The following is a 10,532-nucleotide window of genomic DNA, read 5'->3' as shown; positions in this document are numbered from 1 at the left end:
ATATAACTCTATATCTATTATTACTTTTGTAATAATATATCCAATTTTTATAATTATCCATTTAAGATATTTATAATTTGAACTGTCGACTGAGCAGCTCCAGAACTTAACACCTAATCACTAAATTACCAATGATCTTTATCATTACCATTAGTTTCATTCACTATCATTACCATTAATCATATTCATTGCTTAGTTCCTTTCCCATTTGGCTGAAGCCATTAAGGGAACAAAGAAAGAAATGAACTTGAAAGAAAAGAGAGGGAGAGACCGAAAGAGTTCCTTGAGAGAACTGTGAAACCTCCATGAGTTTTAGGATTTGATTTCTTGTGATCCGTAACTCCAATAAAAAATCTAATCCGATAAAAGTGTTTGTATTTTTCTTTTCTACACGTTGGCGTCACTTTTGTTCAGTAGAAGTTGACGGTGACATAACTCTACTTTCTCTTGAGTTTGGCCAATTGGAGTTCTAGTAAGCACAGACGATTTCTGACGTTCTCTTTTTTAATAGCTCGGTGTCGAAAAGTTTTTCGAGAGTTTTCGTTTTGATTTTGTATGGAGGTAGAATTTCGGTAAATTTTTACTGATTAAATTTATATTTGATAAGTGAATTGATATTATAATTGATTATTGATTGAATTTGCTTGAGATTATGTTGTGTTTTTGGAAAACTTTGATAATTGGTGATTGATGATGGTTTGGCAAGAAGAAGCAGCCCAAACCGTGATGCGTTGATGAAATTTAGTCTGTTACAATGTTAAAAATTAAGTAAAATTTGATGAGGTTTAAGTCACTAAGTGATCATATAAAAGTTACGGCAAATCGGTAACTATAAAACTCAAAAATGGATTAAGACTTAGATGTATATTTTGAAAAGAAAATAGAAGGTTTCAGTTCTCTATAAAGAAAAAAAACCGTCACGAAGAATTATTTTTGGGGAATATGAATGTATTTTTATGAAAAGATTGGGTTTAATATTATAGTTATATAAGTTTTCTGGGTAACTTGGGTAATAAATAAAGTTAGGGGGCAAAATAAGTATTTTATAAAAACTCAGGGTTATTTTTATAAATATGAAACAAAGAGTGAAGGTTTAAATATAATTCTATAAAATATTGAGATCAAAAATAAAATATTATGGAGTTCATGGTTTAGAAAGTAATTAATAAAAATTTGAAAATAAGATTTTTATAAAATAAGTTTTAAAAGTATTATAAATATTATTTTAAATTCTATTTAAAATTACTCATTTACATTAGAGTAGATTATTATTATAATCATTATTTATCAAAGATATTATTTTATAAGACTATTATTATATGTATTATGAAGAATAAAACAGAGAGTAGTAAACAGAGTAATCTTAAAAGTTTTAGAGAACACCGACTTAATTAAAGAACCTTATGATTCTTTTTCCATAAAATACTTAGTGGATAGTGTTCATATACCGGTCTGAGTTATAGGGCCAAGTTGGTTGAAGACAAAGGGACCAACCTCATGAAAGGTTGGCCTATCGCCGACCTCTTCACCAAGAGCTCGGACAAACGTCAAAGAGGCCCCAAAAGGCTCGAAACGAGAGAACCGCCGCCTACTAAAAGGCGGTTGGACAAAGATAAAGATCTCCTCCCCAAAAAAGATAAAGATAAGATAACCAACTTATCTCAAAAGGACGATCATCAAAGCACTACTATAAATACACTAGAGTACCCAGGTACAACTCACACTACAATTCTACAAAAAACCTGCCTAAAGCCCGTACTAACTTAAGCATCAGAGTCTCTTGCAGGTACCACCACCCTCTGGTGACTGAGGATCAGCAGCACCTCCTACTCCAACAAGTCGGGCACGGTAGCATCGGTTAATTCAGAAGATCTTGTCCGAGATCGACCTTCGGTTTCAGGTAACCTACGGAACATTGGCGCCATTGTCGGAGAACCTGGTAGTCATCCCATCACCATGGCAAACAACCCTGCCAACAACCATAGCTCTGGTTTGGAAGAAGGAACGCCACTTAAGAACACGAATGTCACATCAAAGGACACACCTCAATCCAAGGGAGACAAGCAACCCCTGATCGAGTTTTGGATTCACCCCCATAAAATTTTTTAATATGAATCCACTCTTTTGGCAAGTGCACCAAAATTATCGTCAAGTAATAACCCACAGTGGAGTGGAATCGTATCCACAGAGATTGGTAAATTTGAGCAGTTTTAATTAATTGATGAATTAGTCAAGCGGGACAGATAGATAGTAATTGCAGAATTATAAATAGTAGAATTATAAAGTACAGAATCATAAATGACTTAATTGTAAATGGGAATGGAAAATTGCAGAATGTAAAAGCAAGCTATAAAGAAAGTGGTAGATAAGAATGGGAAAATTCATTGAGATCAGGAGATGTTGTCTCTTTGGATCAATTCCAGCTTATATCCTCTTCAATCATGCAACTCATTGACCTCTTGGAAATCATGACTGATTGAGCCCCAATCCCTTGGTGACTCAATCTCTCAGATCTTGATCAATAGCCAATTCCTTAGTCTAATTGTTCATGAAGAGAGATATGCTTGGTCCTTGATTATACCACACATCATCATAGGTCCAAGTAAAGGGAGGATTATATGTCACCATATCCAAACACCAAAACCCAGATCCTACTCAAGTGTGAAAAGAGATTTCAAGCATGGTTTCATGTCTCCTTTTCCAAGGTTCCTATGAAACCGATTTTTGCATTCAATCTCTTTTCCAAGATAATTGAACACTAAGCATGGAAAACGAAATTTCTTCTAGCAAATCAAAGAGAAGATGAAGAGAAGAAGAATTTTGCTATCATCAATCCATCAAGTACAACTGACGAACGGATTTTTGACGGTTTAGAATTTTCCAAATGAAATCTCGTCGAAGTATAGTCTCTAAACCAACAATAATCCTCTCATACAAAAATTTGTTTGTCACAAGTACAAACCCCTAAAATCTATAAACCGAAGTATTGGACCTCGGGTCGTTCTCCCTAGGAATTGTAATGAAGTGTCTTGTTATTGGTTGTGAGTTATAATTGGGGTTTTTAAGATTTTAGACAAGAAATATAAATGGCAAAGAAAATAAACTAACAACTAGCAAAGCTCTTGGCAAGATATGAGAACTAGAAGTCCTATCCTAGTTATCCTCCTCAATTGTGATGACAAATTGTCCATTGCTCCCACTTAGTTAACCTCTAACCATGGAGGAAAGTCAAGTGGATAAATCAATTTGATTCCTCAAGCCCTAATCAACTCCTAAAGGAAAGACTAGCTTTAGAGGCATTCAAATCAATTAGCAACTTTTAATTATCAATCAACAAAGGAATAAGATAGCTCAAGAGTCACTAATTACTCTACCTAGCCAAGAGGAACAAAACCTACTCTAAAATCCAACCAAGCATTTCATCAAACACTTGGAAGGCACAAAGAAAAGCATAGTAATTTGAGAACAAGAATAGAATCTAACAACAATTATTGCAAAGAATTAACAACAACAATCAAGGAAATCACAATTATCATGAATTACCTCAAATTGCATTATTGAAAGAGGAAATAAAAGAACAACAATCTATCCAAAACAAAATGAAGAATTACAATTATTAAAGCACATAACTAGAAAGAGGAGGAGGAGATGATTAGGAATTGGTAGAGGAAAAGTGAATCAAAGCATGAATTAAACCTAGATCTAAGAAGAGAGATTAACCTAAACCTAATCCTAATTCTAGGGAGAAGAGAGAGCTTCTCTCTCTAGAAACTAACTCTAAACTAATCCTAATTATGCTATATGCTTCCTAGATTGATTCCTTGTTAGAATTGATGCCTTCCCCTTAATCCTTCGTCCTTTTATTCCTTTCTATCAGTATTTGGCACCAAAATGGGTTCAGAAACCCTCCCAAATCGCCAGGCACGTGTTGCTTTAATGAAGTCATGTGCGGTCATTGACGCGTGCGTGCACGGTACGCGTGCGCGTCCCTAGCCGATTCTGCAATGTGCGCGCGGGCGCCTTGTGCGCGTGCGCGTGCATGGCTGACTCTGCTTCTTTGACTTTTTATGCTTCTCTCCACTTGTATGCTTCCTTCCTTGCTTCCTTTGATCCATGCCTAGCCTATTTCAATCCTGGAATTACTAACAAACACATCAAGGCATCTTATGGAATCAAGGAGAAATTAGAATTCATCAAAATAGGGCCTAAAAAGCATGTTTTTGAACTTAAGCATAAATATGGGAGAGATAATAAAACCATGCTAATTCATAGGCTAAATGTGACAAAAGGTTATCAAAATACTCTAAATTCAATACAAGATAAACCCTAAAAATGGGGTTTATCAACCTCCCCACACTTAAACCTTAGCATGTCCTCATGCTAAAAAAATAAGAAGGAACTAAGGAGTGTGACATTTATTGAATGCAACTAAACTACATGAGTCCTATCTAAATGCAACTACCTAAAGTAAATGCAAATGCTTAGTTCAAACAAATCAATTCCCAAGAGGACATGTGTAAGCACAAGAGCTAGGGCAATAGGAATTAAGTCCAAACCACAATTGTATTGAATTATCAAAAAGAGTTCAAACTTGCAAGAATATAGATAATATGGGTGAATACATGTAATTGAACTTTTGAACCCTCACCGGATGTGTATCCGCCCTATTCACTCAAGTGTTTAAGGGTTAATTCACACAATTCTCTTCTAATCATGCTTTCCAAAAATTGATTTTCTTCTAACAATCAACACTTATTCAATGCATGCATACATCCATCATGAGGTCTTTCATTTAGGTTGTAATGGGGTTAGGGTCAAGGTAGGATCATTTATGGTTAAGTGGATTAGGATTTGAATCTTTGATTAGCATAGACTTCCCTACCTAACTATATAATGACCTATACAAGTTCAAACTATTCTAACTACCCATTCTTCACTTTTTTCTTACATACTCATGCATCCTTATTTGATTCATAACACCTATGCATTGATTCCTTTTTATTGATTTCACTTTGGGGCATTTTGTCCCCTTTATTGCTCTTCTTTTTTTCTTTTTTTTTCTATTTACATTTTTTTCTTCTTTTTTCACTTTCATTTCTTTTTTCTTCTTTTCTTTTTTTTCAAACTATACACAAGGACATCAATGCATAAGGTCTATACATTCAATTAATACATGAATATGTTCCCAATTCTAAAATATGAAAGTGTACTACCCCTTTTATCCCATCCAATGTTCCCAAGCCTCACCAACTTCGAATAATAAACACTCTCTCTAGCCTAGGCTAATCAAAGATCCAAACAAGGACTATCATTGGTTTTCCTGCCTTGGGCTTGTAATGTGCTAAAATGAGAATAAGTTGGTTAAGCATAGGCTCAAAATTGGCTAACAATGGAGAGTAAAAGGTTGGCTATTTGGGTAAGTGGGCTAATGAAATAATGGCCTCAATCATACAAATGCATGAATACAAAAAATAAATGGACATATAGAATCAAACAAATCAAGGATCATAATCATAGAAAGAGAACAATTTCACACAAGAATGGAAAATAAGTGGTTATAAAATGTAACCACATCAATAGGCTCAAGTCTCACAAGCTTGTGTTCTTAATTCAATACATGCTTCACAAAGTATGAATTCAAGCAAGTTTCACCAAAAATTTTCTTTCAATCCATTGGGTTAATGCCCTATATTTAAATTTCTTGAAAAATCTCAATATTTGACTAAGCATTGTTGTGATTGAAAAATGCAAAAATTTCCTTAGTTTACCCTTTCCTTTTCCGCTTAAAACCAATTTCTTATGCAAAAGGGTGACTAAGTGTTGCAATTCAAAGTATGATTTCTAATCACAACCACAAACTAAAAAGAAAGATATGCAAAAAATGTATAAAGAAAAATCCAACTAAAAGTATGAAAGCTATCATCTAAAACATCTAAAGATATCCATAAGTATCAAAAATATCTAAAATCCAAAATAAGCAGTAAAGGTATCCAAAGTAAACTCAAAATGCATCAAAATGTATACAAAAGATATGCAAAATAAGATAACTAAGAGAGTGGCTAAAATGTTCACCGGTCCCCTCCCCACACTTAAGATCAAGCATCGTCCTCGATGCTAAACCGGAGGATCAGTGGAAGGTACAACGGTAGGCTCTGGCTCTGACTGTGGCTGTGGAACTGGCTCCGCATGGGTCTGTGGTGTCTCTGTGGTATTTGGGGCAGCTGGAGGGGCATCCTGCTGAGTCGGTGCCTCGGCATCCTCCTCCTGATGATCCTGCTTATCGGAGGCCGGAGAGTCGGGAAGCGGAGGTAACTCAGCACCCAGAGAAATGAGCGCCTGGTCCATCCGATCCAGTCGGCGTTTGACATGGAGCCTCTCGCGCTCTAAAAACTGAAATAGACGCTGGACCAGTAGGTAAGTAGGCTCAGGTGCTGAAGGTGGAGCTGTCGATGAAGATGGAGCTGCTGTAGAGGAAGATAGGGCTACTGTAGGGGCTGATGGTGAAGGTGTCCCCACGACTGCTCTAGCCATAGAACGGCATCTAGCTGGGGGCTTTTCGTGCACCCAACCACCCCAAGGGATAGTAACCTCCCTGTCATCTGCATCAGGGGGTGGTGGTATCACATCATCCTCTAGCCAGGGGACCTCAGCTAGGACCGCCATACTCGTGACCAAAGTAGGAAATAGAAGTAGGCCACGAATATGCGCCCGCCACATGCACTGTTGGATAAGTCGAGGAAAATAGACATCCTTCCCCTCCATGGAACACCCAATCAGCAGAAGCATCTCCATAGGGATCTCAGAGAAGTGAGTGGTAGGCAAGACATAGTGGGCAAAGATCATCTGCCAAGTCTTGGCCTCTCTGGTCAGCTGAGCAAATAGCATCCCCTTAGGCTTGGTGTTGGTCGCATCCATGACCCATGTAGCATCCGATAACCCAATCACGCGCCTAAGCGCCTTATAGTCAAAGGTCATGGTATGGATAGCCATCTCTGCCTGCTGATGGGCACACATATCATCAGTAATGTGCCGACACTGTAATGCCTTCTCTATCACAGTCTCAGTGATCATAACCTCTCTACCCCTCAATTGAACCGAATCCAAGGTGGGACGAAAGAAGTTGCAATAAAATTCCTTCACCCAAGAGATGTTAATATCCCCCAAATCTCTGTCAACAAAATCTATACCCAACTCAAGGATCCGACTAGTAATGGACCGGCGGACATCATTGGGGAGAACAAGCATCTTCTCGATATTCAGTTTTGTTGTCCGATACTTGGAAAGTCGAAGCTCACAGTAGAGATTGGGGAACTTAGTCGGGTCAGTAGAAGGTAATAACTGATTTTCCTTTTCTTCGTCATTCAAAGGATTCTTAGCGTAATTCTTGTAAATGGAGGGAATAGAAGGTGTAGAATGTTTTCTCTTCTTGTAGGAAGTGGCTATAGCCTTTCCTTTATCCGACATCCTGAAAGAAAATATGATAGAATATAAGCAATAAAGCATGTAGCACAAAGCAAAGAAGGCATATTCAAGATGTAAGAAGGAGTAGTGAAAACTTGGTGTTCAAATAAGCATAGATGGAAACATAAACCAAGAAATCAACACAACCACAAAGTATACAATTATAAAGAATAGGCATGTTCATCATCACAACTCAAAGAAATAGTTAATGCATTGAGTAGGGAGAAATGAAGTGAGTAAACTAAACAAGTGAGTGAGAAGTTAATGTTATGATGAAAGAAAGCTTGCCAACAAAAATACACAAAATGCATACAATGTGATGTAATTATTGATGATGAAAATGAAATTGCAACGGGTGCAATGAATTGAAAAGAAATCATCAATGTTATGGTCACTAAAGTCAACAACTCTTACTCATTAAGCAATAAAATCATCATACCTTGGAAAGAATGGTTAAAGAGGGTTAAATGTGAGTAAATGTCAAATGGTTAAAGAAATTAGTAAGTTAGAAAAGTGGGTTAGTGGCATGATGATATTTAGGCTCAAAGAAAAGAGACGTTGCGGTTCATGTTCACAATGATTGATGCAAATCCGGGAAGTTGAAAGGAAACGGAAATTAGCCCAAATTACAATAGAGATTCAAATAAAAATAGATTTTTTGAAAATTGGGCAGCATTCCGGCTTAAAATTGGACGTTCCCGGATAGCAAAGTAGCACAAACAGTAGGATTACAACCTCAATTAAGCACAGCAGTAGTGGTATAGCATGCAGGCAACACACTTTGCACAAAATAGCAACCCAAAATCAACATACACACCCAAGTAAACAAACAGCAAATATGCACAAACGGAGCACTTATCAGGCCTAGAATCCTCTATCCAGCCCTATCTACCTAACAGCAAATATTTCTATCTAACCTAACATACAACATCTGAATTCAACTAACTAACAGAAAATTACAAAAGCTAACAAAATGGAACAGTTAAAACAAACAGAGTATGAACAAGAACCTGGGAGCGGGAGAAGAACTGTGAATGGAAAGGAGAATTGGGATTGGGGCAAGGGCAGCAGAGGCAGAAGCTCGCGCCGCCGTGGACGGTGGCGGTTGTGGCAGAAGAGCAGTGGCAGTGGTGGCAACGGGAGAATGAGAGATTGAGTGAAAGAGGGCCAGCGATGGTGAAAGAAGGAGAGTGATAGGAGAATGTGAAAGAAGAAAAAGAGGGAGGGGCCGCCGAGTACTGTCACCGGCAGTGATAATGGAATGGCGGCGGAGAGGGTGGCTGCGGCGGTTGGGTGTTTGACCTAAGGGAGGAGGAGAGAGTGAGTGGAGGAGAGAGAGAGGATTGATGGTGAAGGACGGCGGTTGGTCGTGCGGTGGCGGCGATGGCGCCGCTGTGACGGCGGTTGAGGGTGAGAAGAAGAAGATGGAAATGGTGAGGGGGAAAGGAGTGCGCGACTGCGCAGTGTTCTCCGCGTCTTAGGGTTATCCCCTTTTTTGAATCGACGCGAGCGCGCACCTTGCGCGTCCGCGTACATTGAGAAAACTTAGGACCTACGCGTGAGCGTGCAGTGCGCTCAAGCGTGGGTTGGCAGATTATGCAACGGCGCGTGCGCGTACAGCACGCGCACGCGTACATGTGGTTGGGCCTGAGGCTTAGGGTGGGCTTGACGCACGCCCAACTCTCGGGGCAAAAGCCTAGAGTGGCGGCAGCATGCAAGGGGCGCGCGCGCGGTAAGTGCGCGTCCGCGTATGTGGTAATTTGTGATAAGGCGCGCTAGCGCGATGCGTGCGCTCGCGTCTGTTCCTCCCTGGGTATGCGGGCGCGCACGCGGCAAGTGCGCGTCCGCGCAAATCGAGTTGGGCTAGGGGCTTAGAGTTAGCCCAGATCCGGCTCAACTCTCTGGGGCTTGGCTCAAAAGTTGCAGCAGCAGATCGACGCGGGCGCGGCTTGTGCACGTCCGCGTACATGTTCTTGTTCTCATGATTGGCGCGCACGCACGTAGTGCGCGTTAGCATGGATTGTGTTGGGCTCAGGGCATAGTGTTTGCCCAAGAGAGGCCCAACTCTCGGGGAGGTGGGTGATGATGCATCCGCTCAGGGACGCGTGCGCGTACATTGTGCGCGCGTCCACCCCCATTTTTTTTTTCAGAAAAACTATGCTCAAGTGCTCCCCGTACTGCTCACAACTCTTTATTCAATCAACCATCATACAATTCACAAAAATGCAATTTGATATTATTCATCTACTACTAAACACAACATACATGTGACTAAGCTAACAATTAAGTTGTACAAACAAATTTATATGAAACATCTACCTACAATGGTAACTCAAATCACTTATTGAGCAAATTTAAGAGAGAGTGGAAAGAGTTTACCATGGTGGGGTGTCTCCCACCTAGCACTTTTAGTTTAAGTCCTTAAGTTGGACATGTTGAGGTGCTTATTGTCATGGTGGCTTATGTTTGTACTCATCCTTGAATCTCCAAGGATCTTTGCCTCTCGATTGGTTGACAGAATTTCCAACCATTTTCATCAAGCTTGGGCAAAGTTCTACCTAAGATATGAGTCCCCATAGTTGGTCTTCACATAGCAAACCGGGATCCCATATCTTATCCTCACACCCGTCTTCAATTTGATCTTCATACTTTTTCTTTCCGGGTGGTTGACATAAGGGTGATTGGCACATAGAATTCTCTTTATTCCACCAATGCTCCCTTCTAGACCCATATACGGTGATTTCTGTTCCATCCTCATTCCTATACCTTAGAGTCTTGGCCTTTATGATTTTTATACCGAATTTCCAACCACTACACAACTCTCTCCTATTCCTAACTCCACAAAGAGCTCTAAGTTGACCATCATTTTCAATTAAACCATATTCAAGTGAGAAAGTAAAGCTTAGGGGTAAGAGTTTTACCCACTTGAATGTTGTGATGGATGGTGACTTGGGAAGGGAGACCTCCCCACACTTAGACAATGCAAGGTCTACTTCCTTGTGCTCTTCTTTGCGTATTTCCACCTCTTTGCAAGCTTCCTCGATTTCAACCTTTTCCCTTTTTTCACTTGG

The sequence above is a fragment of the Arachis hypogaea genome, chromosome 5, assembly GCF_003086295.3.
Source record: "Arachis hypogaea cultivar Tifrunner chromosome 5, arahy.Tifrunner.gnm2.J5K5, whole genome shotgun sequence".
Lineage (NCBI taxonomy): Eukaryota > Viridiplantae > Streptophyta > Magnoliopsida > Fabales > Fabaceae > Arachis > Arachis hypogaea.
Note: the sequence above shows the minus strand (reverse complement) of the source record.